At 37.6% G+C, this 22,552-nt stretch overlaps 1 protein-coding gene and 1 long non-coding RNA gene across 4 annotated transcripts in view; one reads left to right on the top strand and one right to left on the bottom strand.

Moving 5' to 3' along the window:
• Window positions 1-22,552, bottom strand: part of Pdk1 (Phosphoinositide-dependent kinase 1) — a 277,088-nt gene that overhangs the window by 50,579 nt on the left and 203,957 nt on the right. The window lies entirely within an intron of this gene.
• LOC149031862 (uncharacterized) lies at window positions 833-16,288 on the top strand. Its single transcript, XR_016177284.1, has 2 exons — window positions 833-2,987; window positions 3,067-16,288. It is a non-coding gene; the product is annotated as an uncharacterized LOC149031862 (long non-coding RNA).

Below are 22,552 nucleotides of genomic sequence, written 5' to 3'. Positions count from 1 at the left end.
ATTATGACATTGCGTTATACGTCACACGATATTTACGGCACGTGTCAATGTGCAAAACAGAAAAAAAAATACAAGAAAAAAAAGACAAATTATTATTGTAATATGGGTGCCCCGTCACGCGTTGCTGTTGCTCACAATCAGTCCGATACACACGTCTTTAAGTCAACGAATTACCTTATACCGCCATCTGTTAGAATGATATCAATTATCCTATCTTTCAAGTTGAATGAAACTGCACACAGTGTGAAAAATTTGATTAAAATTGGTTCAGTAGTTTAGGAGTCCATTGCGGACAAACAACGTGACACGTAATTTATATATATTAAGATATACAAAAGTTGGTGTTTTTTCTTTTTTTACTTTTTCGCAATAACTTTGAACCATCATTATCATTATTTATTTATCACGATTCGAAAGTCGTTCATTTCGTAATAAAATTCTCATCTTGATCGTCATCACGAAGATTTCAAACAACTTTCCAGTGACTTTTCTTCTTTAACGATTCAAATTTAATTTGTTAGATATTAAACGAGAATTTTAACCATTAGGGTTAATTAGTTTCTGTATAAATAATACTTTAAATGGACTTATGCATATTGTACAAGGTGTCTGAAATTTTTTTTCCTATAAATGTTGTTAATTCTATGCTGAAAAAAATAAGAAATAAACATAAATCATTAGATTTATTCAAAAGTTATAACATAAATTATTTTTATGGTTTAACATACATATATATACATATAAAGTTATTGTATTGTTATAAGTATTCAAAAGTTATAACATAAATTATTTTTATGGTTTAATATACATATATATAGATAGAACGAGTTAGGAATGCGATTGTAAAAATTAGTAAACAGCATACTACAGTGGTATCAAACTTGTATTATAATTGAACGTATAATACTGTCGCAAAAATTTGTACAAAAAAAAATTTAAGACACCTTGTACATTCGAACAAAAACATTACTGATTATTAACTGCATGCCGCAACGAAACTTAAAAAAAGAATTCACGTTGAGTACACTTTACAGTAAGTTTATATACTTGCAGTTAAAGAAAAAGAAAAGAAAAAATGACGACCTTAAGAAGAAGGCCGGCCCATTCTCGGTTGTTTTCAATTGCTGACAAATTATGTCGTACCGATAAAACTACAATATAAATATTAATATTATTATTATATCATGTAGAAAAGAAAAAGATCGTTTTGTTTGGAAATGATATAATCATGGTTGTATCATATTTTTGTTTGAATTACTGTTAAAATCTTATCATCATTCGACGAGAAGGTATTCGCAACTCTTGCGATTTCGTCATCGAATGATTCCCTCGTGCACGCGAGAGATCAACCGCAGTTTTGCTCCGTACAGGAGAAACGGATGAAACGTTTGGTATTCGGGGAATGCGGTGCATTGCTAGGAGCGGCACTCTCTCGCAACGCGACCGGGATGCTCTCGAGGATGCTCTTCGATTCGACTATACCTCGATATTCGATAATTCGCAAGGAACGCGATCCTTCCCCCTTTCTCCTTCTTCCCCTACTCCAACTCCTACTCGATCTCCCTCTACTTCTCCTCTTCCTTTCCCTTCCTTTTCCCTTCACCATTCCCGTTCCCGTTCCGTTCCGTTCCGTTTCGTCTCCCCCTTTCCATTTCCCTTTCCCATCTTCCCCCTCCTCCTCCTCCTCCTCCCCTACTACCCCTTCTCCGGATATTATGACCGACGCGTTTCACCTTCTGCTGCTTATTTATTATACCAATGTTTATGTTTACGTCTTCTTTTCTGCCGAAAGGACAATGAACTCTCTCTTCGTCGTATTTTTGGCACATCAAACTTGTTTACCATCATCATCATCGTCATCATCATCATCATCATCATCATCATGGGACACATTTCGGTATTACCGATTAACCCGTGCGACGTGTGTATTACAAAACAGAATTAATTCGAAATAAAGTGGACACATGGATATTTTGATTACTAAAAATACATCGCCGACTGAGAAATTTTATTGCCAACAAATGGCTGGGTTTTTTTTTGTTTTTTTTTTTCGCGTAAAATCTTGTTAAATATTACATCCATTTTGTAAGATAAAATCGAAATCACATCGTCGTCATTAGACATTTTTATGTATACGTTCTTGAACTAAATTATTGTTTTGTACACGCGAGTGAGTTTTTCTTTTTTTGTTTTTTTTTTTTGTTTTTTTTTTCTAATCATAAGATAAAAAAGAAAGAAAAAGCAAAAATAAAGGAAAATTCTGAATGAATCCAATCATGGAATATAATTAATGTTACGATTGTTACACAAACAATAATATTATCGATCGTGTATCGTGCTGTTGACATGATTGTCAATAGATAATAATAAATTTTGGACAAAAATCGTTCAAGGACATTCTTAATTTGAGACATAACAATTAATGAAAAATTCAGCACGCGCTAACCATTAAGAAATTCGCCGGTTAGAAATCTGTCTTTCAGTTCCTATCTCGAATCAATGAACGACGACAACGACGACGACGACTACAACGACGACGACGAAGTGAAACGATTGAATATGTATTACGAATATTATTAGAATTCATAAAGTCAAGCCATTCTCCTTTTTCGAGAATTCCATTAGCATGTTTTATCGTCATAGATAGCAATAAAGTAACGTCGAGGCTCGTCGCCACTTTGACGGCCGTTTATAGTTACTAAGGAATTGTAGCGAATGATAGATAGATAGATAGATAGATAGATAGATAGATACCACGAAAGGAACGTTACGCAACAACAATAACAATAACAATAACAACAATAACAATAACAATCACTGTATAGTATATAACCTTTTCGATACAGCAGCAGCAGCAGCAGCAACAGCACGTGAGCCAAGTGTGATATCACGAAAAATGATTGGAATTTCCCTGACAATTTGAATTGACAAATGTTGTGAACAATTTGTACTCATTTGGTTTATTATTTTACGAAAATAAATCAATGGTAACATCTTTAAAATACCATTACCCGTTGTGATAACCTAACTGTTATTTATTTTGGAATGTTTTTCTTATTGTTCAAGATGCCGATGAGTTAATTCCCAGTAATGACTTCATTTCCATCTTCGATCGCGATAAAAGCCAAAGTAAAGCACCATTGGTAGGAGAGTTAGTTACTCGTCCAGAGGATTCGATATAAGTACCAATCTGTAATGCGAGTAATAAAGTTGTTTGCTCGGTCTTCGATAAGCCAATTATGCTTACCGGCTGGACTCTTACAAACCGTTGGACGAAGCTTACGTAAAGTGTAATCTCACCTTTAAAAGCATTCCCATTCCATATCCATTTTTTATCTTCTTATCGATCGAGATATCGATTGCATTGCAACCCCATTTACCACCGATTTCCCTCCTTACCTCCTACCCTCTCTATAGTTCAAGTATAAATAATTGTAATTAAATAAATAATTATTTAATAATCGTAAAAAATGAGTAAATAGTAATAATAATAATAATAATAATAAATCTAGACTAAATCCTAATCATTTAGAAAAAAAAAAATAGTATTAAATGTAAATTTGATTGATAATAAAATTCAGTCAGATAAAAGTAATGGTTATTGTATTTTTTCAATAATTATTTACAATCGAAAGTTAAAAATATAAGTAAAATACTAATACTAATAGTAGTAAAAAGGTACTTAAAAAAATATAGGTTTTTTTAAATACAATTGCCGTCTTTGTATGAGATCAGTTGCACTCCCACTATTGCAATTTTTAACTTCCCACACCCTGCCTAGTTTTATATTTATCATTTTTTATTAATCTTATTTTTGTTATTATTTTTTGTTTACATACAAGTATTAGGGTTAAGAACTATTTGCTCACTTCACGCATCGGTATGTTACTATATTCAAATCAGTACACAGGGCATAGTAGCGACCCTAGTGGTGAAACAAGAAAACTTAAATATACGATGTGCGTGGACAGATTTTGGCAATTAATAAAGATCGTGCTCCTTGTCTAGTCTTCATGAATAGTACAAAAATGAGACGAAAGATGAAAGTATGGAGGGTAGAAGTAAGGAGTAAAATCTTTTATGGGAGAAAATATGAAAAAGTGTCCAGCGTTTTCTGTCAATAACAGTTCAAAAACCTTTCAGAATGGCGCTGGTGTAGACACTTGGTATGGTATGAATGTAGCAATTGTAAACGAATTGAAGTATGCCGAGTATAACATATGATTGTTTCTTCTTATTATGAAGGGTAGAAGTAAGGAGTAAAATTTCTTATGGGGAAAATGTGAAAAAGTGTCCAGCGTTTTCTGTCAATAACAGTTCAAAAATCTTCAAGAATGACGCTGGTGTAGACACATGGTATGGTATGAATGTAGCAATTGTAAATGTATTGTAATTGTTTATTTCTCAATCCCATTGCTAATAATATTTGGCGTTTCCTTTAAAATTTACCATGATGCTAATATGGCGCCACCTCAATTGGTTCAATTTTGACGGACATTTTTCATATACAAAGATGTTACTCCTTACCTCTAGGGATCCTATAGGAGGGATACGCCATGTACATTGCTGGGGGACCGGAACTCGATTTTGCGCGCGAATGATTCAAACATTGAAATAATTATGAAATAATGAATTGCATCAAATACAGAAACAAAAATGAACAATATTTAATGATAATTAAAAATTTATATTAAAATAGAATAGGTTACACGAAAAAATGATTATAAATTCAAGCGGTCCCCCAAAATTTTCAGCCAATGGCACATGAGCTGAATATGAATGGCGCATCCCTCCTACAGGATCCCTACTTACCTCTACCCTCGATAACTTGAACAACCTAAATGATTACTCTTTGTTTTGTATTGTAATTTTTGTTTAAATTGCGGCCTTATTCCCCTTCCATTTTGGTACAAGGCGAACACGGGTGTCGTCCTCTTATTTTTATATCCCATTTGTATACATGGAGCTTGTGCTCCTTGTCTAGTTTCCATGATACTATTATTGGATCAAAAAGTTTCGACAATTATAATACAAATACTTCAATTGGTTCAATTTCGACGGACACTTTTCATATACAGAGATGTTACTCCTTACCTCTACCCTGTATAACTTGAACAACCTAAATGATTACCCTTTGTTTCGTATTATAATTTTTGTTTAAATTCCAGCCTTATTCCCTTTCCATTTTGGTACAAGGCGAACACGGGTGTCGTCCTCTTATTTTTATATCCCATTTGTATACATGGAGCTTGTGCTCCTTGTCTAGTTTCCATGATACTATTATTGGATCAAAAAGTTTCGACAATTATAATACAAATACTTGTTGAGAATGTTACTGTTAAAATGAACTTGATAATATTTGTCTAATATCGAATAATTGAACGTTAAACGTTAAACGATAACGTTACTAACGTTCGTTTCGGATTCCACAGAATATATTTTCACCTACGATTAAGTTGCGTAAGAGTTGTCGGTGGTATGGTGGGAAAAATAAGCAAAACAAAAGCGGAACGGCTTTTCTACGAAAGAATCGTTTCTTTAGGTCTCTCCTGTGGCCTCGCTAATCATTCTATTGTCGTTTACATTATCTCTTGAGCGTGCGTGCGTGCGTAAGTGTGCACAGCTACACTTATACTATACTACACCATACAATTATTACATGTATAATAGGTAAGTATATGAATGTATATATATATATATATATATATACACATCGTATATACCTATTTATGTTTCTTGAAAGTCGTATATGCGAATAAAAATGCATTCACGCTACAATCATACCTTTCACACTGGCTCACCTTGTACGTCCGGAACGTATATAATGGAATTACTATTAATACATTCGCCTTTGCTTCTCTCTCTCTCTCTCTTTCTTTCTAACTTTGCGTGTATATTAGTTGGCGCCAAATAATTTCGCTTTTCATTTGAAAATAAAAAAAAAAGAAAATAAAAAAAAGAAAACAAGAAAACGAGGAAAATAAAAAAAAAAAAAAAAAACGAACGAACTAAAATATATTTCCATTATTATCTAATACGTCAACCGGACGTTTAAACGTAAACAGAATGATATAATTAACCGATGAAGTTCTCGGAATGACTATAACTTTTTCCAAGAATTATATATCGAATGTTATATCATTAGAAAAATAACACGGATATCGAATAATACGACAAAATAACAAATTGCAATTAAAAATAGTTTACGATGATCTAAACAATTGATTCGAACAATTCATTGTTTGTATCTTTTTTTTTTTAGGGATGTCCAATTTATTCCTAAAAAGTTTTAATAAAAAAAAAAACAAAAAATACAAAATTTATAATCAAAATTTCTGAAATAGAAATCATTCATTAATATTTCCAACCACGAAAGAGAATGAGGTTTTTCTTGCGGTTAAGGTCGGCCCGTTCCACGATCGAACGAATTCCTAATCAAGGAAAATGATCACGGAACGAAGCTGAGCTTTCCGCGTTTTCATCCTTAAACGGTTGACGGATGCTTGAAGTATGCTGTTGGTGAGGTAAGAAGAAGAAGCGGTCTTTGGTTAGAGAGAAGAGAAAAAGAAAAACGAAGTGGAGCTCGAGAGGTTGGAAAGCATACTCGCGACACAACCAACCAACAAACCAACTTACCAACCAACCGAGTTCGTGGAAGGAGTGGAAAAAGACGAGGAGAGTGGCAAGCGTTCGTTCGTTCGTTCGTTCGTTCGTTCGTTCGTCGCGGCCTTAGAAGGTCGCTAGCTCGGGCTAACCTTCTTTAGCATCTTGCAAACTCCTTCCCTCCACAGCCCGCTACCACACACTTTCCTCCTTTCCTCCTCGTTCTTTAACAGAACGTTCTTCCATCTCTCTATTTGCGCGAGCATTCTCGATCTACGGGGCACCTATGGCATTCCCTCTTCAAAGTCTCTCTTTGCACTAAACAGACAGAGATAGAAGTAGCAGAGGGAGAGGAGGTTGGTTCACGAGGAGCAAGGGGAATGCGCTCGCTTTCTTCTTCCTTTCTCGCGAGTGCAAGAGAGGAGGATGCACCTGCGCTTCGAACTGACAAGGTGCAACAGCAGCAACAGCAACAGAACACCAGCGACCCAAGAAATTCCACTGTTCTCTCTACAGGACTCCAATCGTTACCTTCTCTCTCTCTCTCTCTCTCTCTCTTTCTCTTTGGTGTTTACGTCAGGCGAATCTTTTCGATTGGCAAACGTCTCTTCACTCTCCCCCTCCCACCCTAGAACAGTATACCCTTTGGGAAAAAGATTAAGGTATCTTCGTATCGATGACTTAGCCTACGATCGAAATAGAATTAGAATTCTATTGTTGCTGATTTCTATTGTAACAGAGAAAAGGAGGAATAAACTACTCTTTGAAAGAAATCCCCGTATCGATTCGATAAGTATCAACCAGACTTGTCCCTCCCCCTTTACCTATCTCTCTTCTTCCCTTTCTTCTTCCTTTTCCTCTTGGTCGTAACTGCACGATCCGCGACCGAGCGTGCCGCTTGTTCTACGGACCACTAGACGATTCCACCCGAACGAGATACACATCCGATCTAGTTTCGTAGATCGTGCGAACCGCCTCCTATCGAGTTTCGCACAAATCGTTCCACGTAGGCCAACTTTATGCTTCATTACACGATGGCCCGTATGGTTGTTTCTACGCTTCTTATTATATTAACTGTTGTTCACAGGTTTGTCAAGATTATTTTATTTATGTTTATTTATTTAGACACATACAAATGTACTTATGAAACATTTATGTATTAATTTACTTCGAATAAATTAGAATCTTTAAAAGATATTCATCATGTTTCAAAATCGTTTGATGATAAATGGCTAAAAAAAAAAAAAAAAGAAAATATCGAAATCTGTTAATCTGTTTCTTCCGTATGGTAAAAGTCGTAATAGTCGAGAAAGTTGTTTACAGTGGTTTTACAGCAGGAGGAGTCATTAGAATCCTTTCGAATGGGAGAAACTCTTATTGTTTGATCCGTGATATTTAAACATCACATTTGTAGAACGTAGGATCGAGTTAATTCTGCGGCAGGATTTAAACGTGATCTTTTCATTCTTTCGATAAAGTCGCGAGAAAGTCCAATTGATAATTGGATCCGATTGGTGAAGAGATTTTCGCACGATATAACGATTTCTTTCAAATCATAGAGATATTATCTAACGTTTGCAATTCTTTGAAATCGTTCGATTCAATTAATGAAACAAATTTTTTCTTATACGATATATGACGACCAATGGAATGAAAATAAAGCAAAAAGAGAGAAAGAGAGAGAGAGAGAAATAAGAGTGCACGAGTACTTTCCTCGTTGCTCCTGTTGACTTCTCGGAAGGCTAAGATGCACGCGAGAGAAAGATAGGGAGGCTGCTGGGTCCTGTGCTGAGCTCTCCTGAGCTTATGTGTACGTAAGCGTTTGCTCGGTATGGGGTGCGGAACGTTCTGAGGGGAAAAGAGAAAGAAAGAAAGAGAGAGAGAGAGAGAAAGAGTATGCCGAGCAAAGGAAGGCGAGACAGGCCTTATACGAGCGTGGTGGCCGCCGGTTTCCCCTTGCCCTTCTCCACCGTTAATGTTTGATAGTTGTGTGTGGGCCGGCTCTGACCGCCACAGCGTGAGAGAGGAATGCAAGGATGCATAGCTGACTCGTGTTGCCGTTCTTTGGTGTAACGCGACGTCGTCCACTTCGGACAATCGCCGGTGTTACTCCTCGAGGGGTCTTCCGAAACCAGACTTCTCAAGGCTTCGAGATAAACTCATGAATCATCCTGCCTGTTAATCTCTCCGGATGTTTGTTCTCCGTTCATTGATCCCCTTCGTTGGAGTACACACTTATTCGCAGGCCGTATAAACTCGCCTTCGACGTTAGTCGCGACCAGTCGTCAATTATCAGTCAAGTACTTGCTATTTTTTGTTTGTTTGCCCTTTTTTATATTTCCTCTTCTTCTTCTTCTTCTTCTTTTTAAAGATACCTTCCGATGTGATTTTTGACAGTATCCTTGTCGTTGATATCGAAACCGAGTTTGACGGTCAGAGGTAGTGAAAGATTTTAAAGAGAGAAAGATAGAAGTAACATTTTCAAGAAAAGAACTCATCGAAATAATGGACCGTAAAGGTTGTTAGGAAAATAGAGTAGTGTTAGTTCTTGATGTCAAATGGAAAATAAAGGGAGACAAATAAAAAGTGTTTGGATTTAATAGAACGTTTTATCTTTGCCACCCTATATCTTGTCTATGTTCGCATTGCCAATCGTACCAGATGAGATATTCAGCACCACCGATGCTAAAGCTTTTTCTTTTTTCTCTTTTTTATATCAGATACGTTATTGTACCCGACAAGGAAATCTACGATCTACGAGTCTACGAGAAAGACTGAAAGAAAGAAAAAGAGAAAGAGAAAGAGAGAGAGAGAGAGAGAGAATGTTTCTTTCGAGGTAAGAATTATAGCAGTGGTATCTCTGTCTATCTATCGGTCTCAGTTAGCCTGCTGTTCACCCCTCTCGGTCCAATTCCTTGAACTAGGCACTGCCAAGTTGGCTTATCGGTGGGCACCTTTTTTATTCTCGCACAAAAACGGCACCTTTGTATACACCATAGTCAAACTCTCGTATTTCTTATTCGTCCAACTGATTTCATCTGATCTCTTTTTTGCCTCACTTATGTAATTGGGTGCTATCCTCTTGCCAATTCTATTATTATTATTATTATTATCATCATATACGTTCAATTATGTAATCCCATTCCTTGTGCCAATTTATCGTATGAAAACATATCAATTTATAGGAATTGTTGAAAAAAGCACAAGAATGATGAAGAAAACTACGAGAATATCGATTGTACCGAGTACCACGAGAAAGTCCCATGAGATCTTTCGTTAAATGATAATCGTCCAACTATTAACGTTCAAGGACTTACACGTGGTAGTAGTCGCGAAGCAAACGACAAATTATAAGTGTCCCTGAAACGCAAATTCAAACTCGTGGGATAATTGATCCCACGGACCGATTCGAGCGTAAACTTGACTTAAGGTTTACTTTAAGTTAATCCTTCCGAAAAAAAGCTTCCAATGAATTCAATTAAAGAAGATGTGGTTTAACGGGAGATCCATTAAAAGCAAGTTACTCGCGTGCGAAATCATTTTCCAAAACCGTAAGATCGTACTACCGCATTCTTTCGTGGCATTCCGTCGTGCCGTGTTCATTCAAATGGAAAATAAAAATAAGTGGAGAGAAAAAAGGAAAAAAGAAAAAAAATTAAAAGAGATAAACGTGTCAACGAATTGAAAATTTTAATGACGCACACAAGAGACACGGGATTTGTTATTAATAAAGATTGATTCGTACACGTAATATAATCGAGCAATTAATATGTTTTCAAAGTCATGAGCCAGGATTATTTGCCAACGTTTGTAACACGATATTACCATTTTCTCGGTATACTACATACTACTGTTATATCAGAGAAGTTTCGGAACAACGTTGTGTGTTGCGCCATTTCTTGCACGCGCGTGCATCCACGCGAAATACTACGTTGAGTTCTTTATTTTTTTTTCTTCTTTCCTTTTCCTTCTTTTTCTTACTCTTTTTTTTTTTTTTTTTATTCCTTTTACTTGCAACTTATCGCGTCCGCCAACGTCAGCATAGCGGCACGATTCGCACGTGGAGATAGCCACCAAGCTCGTACTACGATTCGCAATGCTGGTAACAATACTCCCATCGAGATAAGTTGCGACAAGGTAGACAGAGACGGGTAAAGATAGAAATAGAAAGAGAAAAAGAGAGAGAGAGAGAGAGAAGAAAAAAGAATTAAGAGAACTCATGCTCGCGCGCGCGCGCACCTTCGCGAAGCGACACGTGTCGAGGAAACGATAAGCGAATAGCGGCTTTTCGAAACCTCATTTCAACCTATCTGTCTTTCTGTCTTTTCCTCTCTCTCTCTCTCTCTCTCTTCCATTTTTTCGTAGTCATTTGATGCATTCGATCGCGAACGAAAAAAAAGAAAAAATATCTTGTCTTACAACAGCATTGTATACGAATTCGCTTCCCGATTGGCAAAAGAGCGTTGAACTTGTTATCGTGACGAGCGAAATCCTTCGATGAAAAGAGTAGGAAGGAAGGAAGGAAGGAAGGAACAAGCGTTGAGAGAGCGTTGGGATCCTTCTTGATGGCTCACCTACCAAGAAGACATACTTCAAGAAGAACATGATTCGAAATTCGCGCGCTTTAACTTCGTAACAACGTCGTTCGTTGTTGTCTGCCGATCGTCTTCTCCCTTCTGTCTCGAGAGAAACAGAACGAACGGTTGTCGTACAATAAAAGTGTAAACCCGTGCGCGGGTTAACTCATCCAACCGGTTATTCCTTTTTCAAATGGACAGACGTAATAAAATCACATGGCTCGGTTGTAAGCTAAACGAGATATTGCAAGATTGGCAAATGTCTACAGGTGTATTATATATTATTGTTGATTTTGTACAAGAATAACAACACTTTTACTATATTTTCACAATAGATTGTGTTGTCTTGATCAAGAATTGAGAGTAAATTCGATAAAAGTGAAAATTTTCTCACGAGATTTCATTTCTCTCTCTCTCTCTCTCTCCCTTTCTCTCTTTGTTTGAAATCATTGGGGGATTTAGAAAAGCGATTCGCGAAGGAATATATTAGAAATTTGTCTCCCTTCTTGGTAAATCCAAGAGGAGGAGGAGGAGGAGGAGGGCGTAGAAAAGTCGTTGGTAGAGGAGTACTCACTCGGTTCCCAGAGTAGTATAAGGAGGTGGGAGGGAGAGTCTGGAAAGAAAGATAGGCCGCATCTGGATGTAACACAAGGGAGCAGGAGAGAGAGAATCAATGGGCAAGGATCGGGGCAGGCTCTAGGTGAAAGATGCTGCGTAGCTTTGAGAGAAGAAACGAGAAGTAGGAGAAGGTGGTGGTGATGGTGATGGTGATGGTGATGGTGGTGGTGGAGTGGGGCACGATGGAGGCGGCGGAGGATGCTCGGAGCTGGCAAGACTCAAGAGCTAACGGAGGACATCGAACTGAAATGGCCTCTGGGAGCGCATTCCAGTATTCCACTCTCGCTACCTTAGTCGAAAGCCCTCTCCCTCCTCTGCTCCTACCAGCTTCCTGCACCCTCTCGCCTCGTTCCCTTCCTACCAAACCTTTTTTCTTCGTCTTCTCTCCTCCACTTCTCTTTCTCTATCCACCACTGTCCATCCAACGTTCGATCCTTTCCTTTCTCCCTCTTTGCAATCGCATCCCTCTCGTCTGGGTAGAGGGGCAACACAACGCGCATCCTCTCCTTTCGGTATTACTACTCCTTTTATTTCGCTCTTGGAATTCTTCGGTTTTCGCTCGTTGCCGGACTTTTCTCCACCTCCTCTTCCTCCTCCTTCTTCTTCTTCTTCTTCTTCTTCTTCGATCCTACCAATGAGTCTCTTTCTCTCTCTCTCTCTCTTTAGTTAGTGAAAGACCGACAAAGGTGTAAGATAAAGAGAGAAAGATGTTCTTTCAATGGTCCGTTTTTAAAATCAGACGATGAACTCTCTTGTCTTGTCCGAATCGGTGCCCTCCTTTTTAAAAGAATGGACTACTTTTTCGGATTTTTCTCTTTCTCATCTCCTTCTACCGACCAATTCCATCCACGGCTCGCTCGATCCAGCGTAAATCACGATGAATGCGATTAATCTTCGCCAAGATAGCAGCATCCTTCCTCTCTCTCTCTCTCTCTCTCTCTCTTTCTCTCTTTTTTTTCTCCCTTAATCATGATTTATTATCTCACGATTATTGGTCCGTTTCGAGAGCGTGCGACGTCTCCGGGAATTAGCTCTCTCTCTCTATCAACTGCGAAACGAATTGGTTGTTTTATTTTGTTGTTGTTGTTGTTTAACTTGCAATACGGTCGAGCTTTCGTACGGATCGGAATTTCTAAGATGTTCTTCGTTCCTCTACGAGTCCATATCGATGCACTCGGATCGCTTCGCGAACCAGATGCTTCTCTTCTCCTCTATTATCTTCTCTTCTCTTCTCTTCTCTTCTCGGTCTTCCCCCTCCTCTAAAACACTTCCTCTCTAAGTCTTTGCTACCTCTATCGTGTGCTTCCCGAGCATAGCAGTTAGCGGTTTGCGATACGGTATTGTAACCTAGGTTCCTACAGACGATCCAAACTTATACCTACGCTTTACCAACAAGTTACCTAAGCAATTCATTCAAACGACTTTTGAAGCAACCAACAAACTTACATCTCCTTATTATATCCTTTCTCAAACGTAATCCTTTTGATTAAGATTACATATATATTTTCTATCGTTTATTTGGATAAGAATCTTCGTTCTCACGAGGACTTAGGACTTAAATTGGCCATCTTGGTTATTTGCCCGTTTGACGTGACGGCATCAACCTCGACACGTTTAATTGTAATATATACAACATAGTAGAGAGTGAATAACTTTGAACAATGCTATTCGTGGTGAAATTAAAGACAACGGGGTTCTGAATACTCGATTACTTCTCTCTCTCTCTCTCTCTCTTTTCCTTTCTCCTTTTAACATCAACATGAGAAAATGTTGGCTTTGCTAACCGTTGGTAATAAGATACTGAAATTTATGAAAATTCGGTTAAGGATAAATTCTACTTTAATTAGACGTTTATTGACAATACGTGAATCTTCATTTGATATCGATGCAATTGATTGAGCTAAGAGAATCAAGAGACGAAACTTCTTAACGTCTTACGATCAGCGTCTTATTAAGATACCGCTTAAGAAGTCGCGGCATTTGGTACGATGCTTGAACGAACTCGCAAACCAGAGAAGGAAAGAGAGAGAGAGAGAGAGAGAGAGAAGAAAACGAGAGAGATGGCAAAGTACGAAGCGTTTCCAGGAATTCCACCGTTAGTTCAGCCATTACCATTCGCTACATGTCCGGAGCAACTCCGTGAACACATTTTAAAGTGTTTATGGTACTTTTCGAGGAAACGGTTAGCCCCCACCCTCTCTTCCTTCCTCTCTCTCTCTCTCTCTCTCTTCTTTTATTTCTCCTTCATCGTGGGGACGGCCCGAATTACTTACTACGTCGTTTTGTTATGCCGCTCGCTTTACCAAGTGTCGCGGAAAATTGTTGCCACGAAAGAATCAGCGAGTTTTACTTCCTTATTTCCATCCAAAAATCTTAACACGCTCTTTGATCTCTCTTTCTCCTTCCTCCATCTCTCTCTCTCTCTCTCTCTCTCTCTCTCTCTTCACCAAATTAAAAGTAAATTATCTTAACATGAGTGTATTTCGAAATGAAATAAACACAGAGATTCGCGCGTAACGCAATCGAGTTAATGAAATTTGTGCTGACGTTGTGTGTGTGTGTGTGTGTGTATTTAAATTTTTGAAAGAAATCCCCCCTTATTTTTCTCATCCTTCTTCTATCGTAACGACATTCTAACAAGTTTTTGGAATGTAATCGAGGAATGGGAGAGAACACGTAGAGGATGGGATTACACCCACGATATATGAGATAAGTTGTGGTCGATATCATAGATTTGTCTTTTTATTTAGAAAAATTTACTGGAATATATAGAAAAGTGGTGGTCTTTGGTTAAAAAAAAAGATAAACGTTCGATAACGTCTATTAGGATCATCCTGTTAACTCGAAGTCGTTCGAAAAAGTTCGAAACGGTAATAATAATACGACTAATGTAAGACGACTAACTTAAGTAAGATCCTTGGCGAAAAACTTCGGGCATGGTAATTTTTACGACGAAAGCTACTTAAACTTTCGTCTTTTATAATAGTCGGTATCCTCCACCTCCACCTTCTCCTACTTCTCCTCCTCCTCCTACGAGAAGATAATATTTGCTGCGATATACAATATTTTTGCGCTCGCGCGGACCGGTTGTAATCCGGCCTTCGAAGAATTTACGACGATATATCCGCGGTGCTTATCGTTTTTAGATAGGATCGCAATAGCTTAGAGTAAAGCGAGGACACGATGGCCGGCCCGTTCTTCGTAATACACGACCGTACCACTTTTATCGGGCCACACGAAGGAGCTCTCCGATAATCCAAGGACGTGGGACAACAAGCTTGGCCGTGCTATGCCGTGTGTGTGTGTGTGTGTGGAACTTCTACTCTTCTTTTTTCCCTTTACTTTGGCTAAAGATACTTTGACTTTATTTCCATTTTTGAGCTTTCAACGAAACGAACCAATCATATTCTTCCTATTCTTTCAAATCCCCTTTCGATATCCTATATTCTAAACATATTCCCTCAAAGTACTCTCTCTTTCCCCTCTATCAGTTCCTTTCCATTAAATACCATTGGTTCGTATTACATTAGTTGATTTCGCGACACCTTACCAATTGTATCAAATAAATGCGATTATATGAGAAAGGATACCATATAATATTTGATGCACATTCCACATTGTGGCGGCGATATCGCGAAAGCAAACGAGAGAGAGGAGGCGCAGCAAAGATTCGCGGCGCGGAGTAAAGGCGAATCGTAGAGGGGAGAAGAGGGGGTGGGGTGGGGGGCTTAAGTGGAAGAGGAGTAGAGGGACGGGGGAGGGGGAGGTGGAAGAGACGGTGAGAGACGCGCAATAAGGCCCCGCGTTTTATGGCAGACGCCGTGGCTAACGGATGTGCCGTTACGGGGCCGCATTCCACAGAGCCACGCATGCGCGACGCGACACATTCCATTGTCTTTTACATTCTTCCCGGCCATTTCTCTCCTCCTCGGTATTCTTAGCACGCTCGTCTCGCTAGCCGCCCCTAAAACCAGAGGCGTAGGGCATCGAGGAACCCTTTAACTTATTTGCAAATGCATACCCTATGGTAGGTATATCCCGTTTAAAGGAAAATTATTTAATGAATGAATTATTCGATTGTAAAACAATAATTAAGTGGAATTATCACTAGAACGTTGAAGAAGAAATCTTGATTTTATTTTCTTCTTTAATTGGAAAAATGTAAACGACTAATTTTCTACCTGACTTCACTACTTGGTTTCCCGGTGTTTCCCCGTCCCCTTTCTCTTACACTAACAATAAACATTGGTTTGTTGGCTCGATCGAAACACGATCAACTGGGTAGAAGCAGGATATGCTAATGGTTAGTATCCGCGAGTGAGCGCACTCGTATCCGCGTTAATGAGCCACCAACCGACGCGAAAAACCGGAAGTGCTTCGGATTCCTGGCAACGCGCTGAGTGTCTCACGAACACGAAGATAGTAAGAAAATAAAATTAAAAAAAAAAGAGAGAGAGAGAGAGAGAGAAAGATGAAGAGAGAAGGGGGAAGAAAGTTTCTTCGTACTAAGTTGATTCGTAGAGATAAAAAAAAAAAAAAAATAAAATAAAAAATATTTCGCCAACTCGCCCTCGTAGCAACTGCATTGGGTTACTTTCAAAATTCTTTTTCTTGACTTTTAACGTAACTCCCCCTCCCCTGTCGACAAATTTCCACTTTACAGGACAACTTCCATCCAAGACTTTCATGTGTTGCTCGTGAATCATCCCATGCCGAGAGTTTACCGCTCTTAATGTCTCTCGCATAAGCGTCATGTATGCGCTTGCGCTCGTTAAAAGCGTTCATTTTTTAACGAACGGCTCGCGACCACCGCGAAAACCGGAAACAAGCGATATACTCGATAACGACCACGAAGGCTCGGTTAACCTTAACGAATGCGAACGAGCTCGGTGAATCTCTTATGCCGTTACGAAGAAGACGATCAAAGTACACGCGAGATTTCTAATATCAGACTCAAAAACATTACATTTCCCATCAGGTTTTGTTATTTTTTATTATTCTATCCAACTTTCTTTCTTTTTTTTCTCATGTTCATATCGTCGATTGTAATGTTCGAGTGTTTAAAAGTCATTAAACTAACACTTTTGTTTCGAAAATTATTGATGTTGTTTACATTGATTGAAAATTAGTATAAACCATTGAAAATATCAATGGTAATGTGTGAAATTATGAACAATAAGCACTGATTTTAACTATATTTGATTTTTTTTTTTATTAAAAATTTCCTAGACTAGTAATAAACTCGAATTAACATAAATGTTAGTTAATATGACATTTTAGCGAACATAAATGTGATATGTGTATATTATAAAATATTACTTATTTAGTAAAAAGAAAAAAGAAAATATATAGGCACACAAATATGCAAAACACACACACACACGTACAAATAATAATTCATTTTACGTTAGTTACAATATGCTTTCTCCGAAGACGTAATAGTAAATGGAAAAGAGAAGGATTTCGTTTTCTCACGGTGCGTTTATCGTTGAGTCTCTTATATTCAGGAGCTGGAATACACACGGACAAGTCAGACGAGTTTTGACATCCCTCAATCCCTTTTATGGTGATCGGAGTGTGGCATCGAACGAATTCGCCCTCGAACTCGACTTCGTCTTCTTCGTCTTCGTCTTCGTTGTCATCGTCGTTGTCGTCGTCGTTGTCATCGTCGTTGTACTCGTTGTTGTCGACCTAAGGCCAAACTTTATTAGGCAGTAGGTAAAACCCTCTCGATCGTTTGTGAGTCAGCCAGGCAGGCAGGCAGGCAGGCAGGCAAGCAAGCAGGCGTTCGTTCGTTCCAGGTCCGGGGCGCGGTGTCGGTGACTCACGTTGTGGAATCCTGGAGTGGCACAATGGCCTCTATCGGTTATACTTAACAACGACTATGCATAACGTTTAAAGCCACGACGCGATAAAGACGTAAGTAATAATCTACGATTCTTTTAAAGAAACGATTTTGTCCACAATTTATTTCTTCTTCTTCTTCTTCTTCTTTTATTTTCAACATTAGACATATTAATCTAGAAAATATATCGTTCAGAAGTCAATGCGATTCTAAATTTAGAAAACAAGAATTGAACAATAAATTAATGTTTTCTATAACAATGAATTTTATTAAAAAGGTAGTCTCTGTAATGAAACAAATTCTGTACAGAATAAGCAAATAAAAACGTAAGTATTTATTGGTATAATGGGGTAGTATCTTAAAAAAAATTGTAATACTTTCACATTTTGTCAATCTGAAAAGGATACGAAAAAAAAAAAATGAAGAAGCAACGAGAATAAACAACATCATTATTTCAACAACAAAAATATCATAAAATATCAAATAAATGGATTTAAAAACCGCATTAGTATTACTTACGATTCAAATATATAGATATATGTATGTATTATGTCTAGTTAAATAATAAGAGTCATTTAGCAAAAGTATCTTTGCTTGGCAATATGTTACAAGGTAATATAAAGCGTCTAACTCTCTCGATACCAACAATATTATTGCAAAGAATCTTAGTAAGAAGTGTGCCAAGCCAGGACGGCTCCAAAGCCATCGACGTTGCCTGGTGCTGGTGCTGCTGTTGCCGTCGTCGCGCTCCTTTCTAGAGAAACGATTGGCCCGAATTCGAAACGGCCTTGCGCAGCACTCGCGGTAAGAGTTCTGCGAGTCTCCTCGGATTTCACGTTTAACATTACGAAGTTGACTGAAAATTTCACGAGTGAGTCTCCAAGACAGAGCAAAATAAAAAGAGATAGAAATAAAATAAAAAGGAGAGAGAGAGGGAGAGAGAGAGGGAGATACCTCTCGTTCGAAATAAAAACTCTCAATTATTCTGTCTCGTTAAAGTCGTTCTCTTATCCTTAATCGGCCAGGAAAGTCACACAGGGTCGATCGCGGTCGGTGTCTCGTCGACTCTCTTTTAAAGGGAACACGCGCCAAAGTATTTCTCGCGAGCATATAAGCGCGAGATATTTATCTTTTGCTTGGGAGAAAGTATATCACTGACTGAGACAGAGAGTACCGCCGTTGCCGCCGCCGTTGCCGCCGCCGCCATTGCCGCCGTTACCACCGCCGCTGCTGTGCTTCGGCGTTAGCGAATAGATTCTTGCGGTTTCATAACTTGGTGACCGAAATTCCGCGGTATTGCACCACTAATAATGGCTATGACATCATTGCACCGTAATTGGCCCCATAAATTAGAAACACTCCATTTTCTTCGATCCGAACGCCGGAGGAGATAAGATTTTGTTCTTTCTCTTTGTTTCTTTTTTTTTATTTTCTCCCTAACCCTCCATCACCTCCTCCACCCCTTTAAGCAAAAAAGAACCATTTTTTTTTTTCTTTTCTTTCCTTTTTTATTTTATTTCATTTGGACTATCATGAAATTATCTTAGGATCGAAAATAAGCGGCATCGTTTTCGCGAAACATCATTCCTGCTGCTCGTTAATATTAACGGCTTTGTACCAGAGAGAAAAGATTTGACGATGATGGACAGGTACCGTTAGATTTTCGAAAATAACGAGTATCTTCTTAGCGTGGTTAGACAGAGAGATACGAATCTTCTTGGATCGAACTGTATCATTAGATGCCTGTCTAATAGACTTTCTATTCCGTGGTCCTAATGTTACTCTGAGAACTTCATATCGAATCTCGTTGGATCCGATCATCATCAGGAAGGTTGTAAGCAAGCAAAAAAAGAAAAATGCAGGAACCTCGGAACTCTCTTTTGAATCATTTTAGAACGTACCAATTATTTCATCCATCTTGAATTCTTGCATTATTTGTTTTCTTTTAATTTTTATACGAAACGTGTACTTTGGGTTAGATCCAAGTATAATATATTTCATCAGCTTGAAAAGTGAACAGACCTCACGCGTGGATACGAAAAGAGGAATAATCTTTTTTTTCTTTCCTAACAATGGTGGACAATAAATCGAACTGCGTAGGTACATAGAAACGCACGTGCGTGAAACGGCCGTTAAAACGGTGTCCTTTTGAAAGTTCGAACCAAGCAGGAATTTACTTTCGCTCAAGCACGCTGTTATTTCGTTTTTACGGTTAGATTTGTAAATTATCAATTGCAAGGATGCATCAACATTAAATATAATATCAATTTTTAGTGAATAATTTGTGATAGGAAACATACGCATTTTGTTATCGTTTTCACACACTAATATTACTTTTTATGATGTAAAACAGCTAGAATAAATTGAAATGTAGTTTAACCAATTTAAATGTCAAATCATAGTTAAATAATTTTTAACCTAATATTGAATATATTTGATCATTTTATTGGTCTTTCTTATTCATACTTTTCCATCGAGAGAACAGGGTTAGCAAAGGATTTATACATCGGCGTTGTGTCGACTAAATGTCGACGATAACGTCGTGCGATATTCGTTCAACGGCGAATGTCGTAGGAACGCGCGAGGCTAATCGATCGATATCCGATGACCTCGTTTGCAGACTAAACCCGAGAGGCGAATACGATCGGTTGAACTTTGATAAACGCGCGATTAAACGTCCGTAACAGTGGTTCGATCGTAAAATACGTAAGGGTGGAGGCGTCAAGTTATTACAATTCAGATTGTCTCGAATAATTCGATAACTAAAAACTATAAAATAAAATTGGTTATCAAAAAGCTAAATTTAACATAAATATAATATAATGTTAAGTTATCTAATAAGTTTCTTAATGGTTTGATAATCGAATAAAAATATAGGTACTCGTATATTAAAGTTTAAATTCTAGAAAATTGTCAGAAAACTTGTATGTTTTTGTTTTTTGTTTTTTGTTTTAACTTTACTCATATAATACATTTCTTACATATGTTATTTATCCTATGTTTACGCGTAAATGTGCGCTCGTGGTCGCGCGCACGTGCTCGTTACGTGTCGTTTACGGGGACTTTCTAAATTCGTGTCGAGGAGCAAACAAGTTGCGACTTCTCTTGAGTGCTCGTAAACGGTGTACTTTTATTCTAACAAACCGGAAGTAGTCAATTTTCTTTCTCTCTTACAATTATATATGAACTTTTTCAAATTTGACTGACTCCTCGTTCCATTAAATTAACGCGAGCGATAATTGTAATTGTCGCGTAGAAAAATGCTGATAATGAAAATTATTATAATTATGAAAATAGAAAAACGTACTACTTTTTTTACTTTTTATTGAAAAATAACGGGATGTTTAAAAAAAATACGTACGTGAGGATCATGTTTATTATAGTACATCGATTTAGAATGCGTACTTTGCGTAGTATGCGTACTTTAACTATAATTCATATTTTTTGTGTGTATTTGAATTTGTTTTATTATTCCTAAGCTTATTGAGGATCAGTTCGTAGGAATTAACGAGTATATGAGAAGATCGATAACGTGAGGTATTTCGATGTATCGAAATCCAATGCGTGGATTCTCTCCTTCCATGTTATTGCGGTTAGTATGTTTAGTAAAAATAGTTAAGAGGATGAATGAAAGAGCGTAGGATGATTTTTCATATGGTAATTAAAATTACCTTGATACAAAGGGAATTCTGTACGGTGTGATTATTGTTAAAGGTAATTTTTAATTAAAATTCGTTATATATAAATAAATGATTTTATAAATGAAAGAAAAAAGAATGACAGAACATTTAGTGTAGGAAAAAAAGAACTAGTATTCAGTTCTTTTCTTAATATTTTATTTTCTGGAAAGGAAAACTCTATTCAGAGACTAAAGGGAAAGTTTAGGAGGGCCATAAAACCATAAACAAACCTAAGAATTATCGAGATATATTGATGCGATGAAAACCCTATGTGCGGTGTCGAGACCTTTGAGAAGTTTCAGATTCCTATCTAAGCACGTACGATACCATAAATAAATAACATTCCGATATTCTAGATCAAGTTTCTTTATGCATAGTTTCCACTACCAAAAAAAACCTAGGCTGTACCCATCGGTGGACTATAGGGGGTGGATTCTTATGCTATTGGTCAATACAATTCATAATCTCCTTCCTTTTCCAAAGGGGTGTAGATCATTTCTGATATAAATATGTGGAAAGAAGTAAGAAAGTGTCCCTAGTTACTTTTAGTCTGTATCAATCCTTAGTTAGTCAGGCTTTAGTCTTCAGTCCTTAGTTAGTCCGTCTGTATCTGTCTGTGTATTATATCTGTAACTCTTTTGTATTCTGTATTTCTGTAACCACGCCACTTTGTGTAAACGTATGTAAATATCGATCGACATCACATCATCATAATTTAATAAACTATATTATATGATCTTCAGTTCAGTTATGTTTCTCTCTGTCTGAACTCCCCACATTAGATTCATTTTAAAGGATAATTTTTTTCAATTCATACTAATCTCTCGTTCGAAGACAAAGTAACTTTAGTGATTCCGAAGTGATTGGTCGTAAAGTAAAATGACTTAAAGTTATAAGCGTATATAGCGATAGTGCTCCAATTAGGAAATTTTAGCGATGCTCAGAGGGTAGAGGGATGGATGTTCCGAGTATCTTCGAGAAGAGCTAAGAGAGAAAAGGAAAGAGAGAGAGAGAGAGAGAGAGAGTGAGCAAGTAAATGGCTCATTACTAGTTGCCTGTGATAACGATAAAATTCAATATACCGAACCCTTTGAGTTTCGTTCGACGAGAAATGACGAGAGTGCCGTCGCGTCTAAAACACGCACACTTTGTCGCCCACTTACCTTTACTAGTCTCTTCAAGATTTTCAGATAAATTAGGATAAATTTTATACCTGCAAATGAAACTAA

This window comes from Polistes dominula, unplaced genomic scaffold, assembly GCF_049000335.1.
Source record: "Polistes dominula isolate Pdom_NZ unplaced genomic scaffold, Pdom_raw_medaka contig_68, whole genome shotgun sequence".
In the NCBI taxonomy this organism is placed as follows: domain Eukaryota; kingdom Metazoa; phylum Arthropoda; class Insecta; order Hymenoptera; family Vespidae; genus Polistes; species Polistes dominula.
Note: the sequence above shows the minus strand (reverse complement) of the source record. Positions and strands in the feature narration are given on the sequence as shown.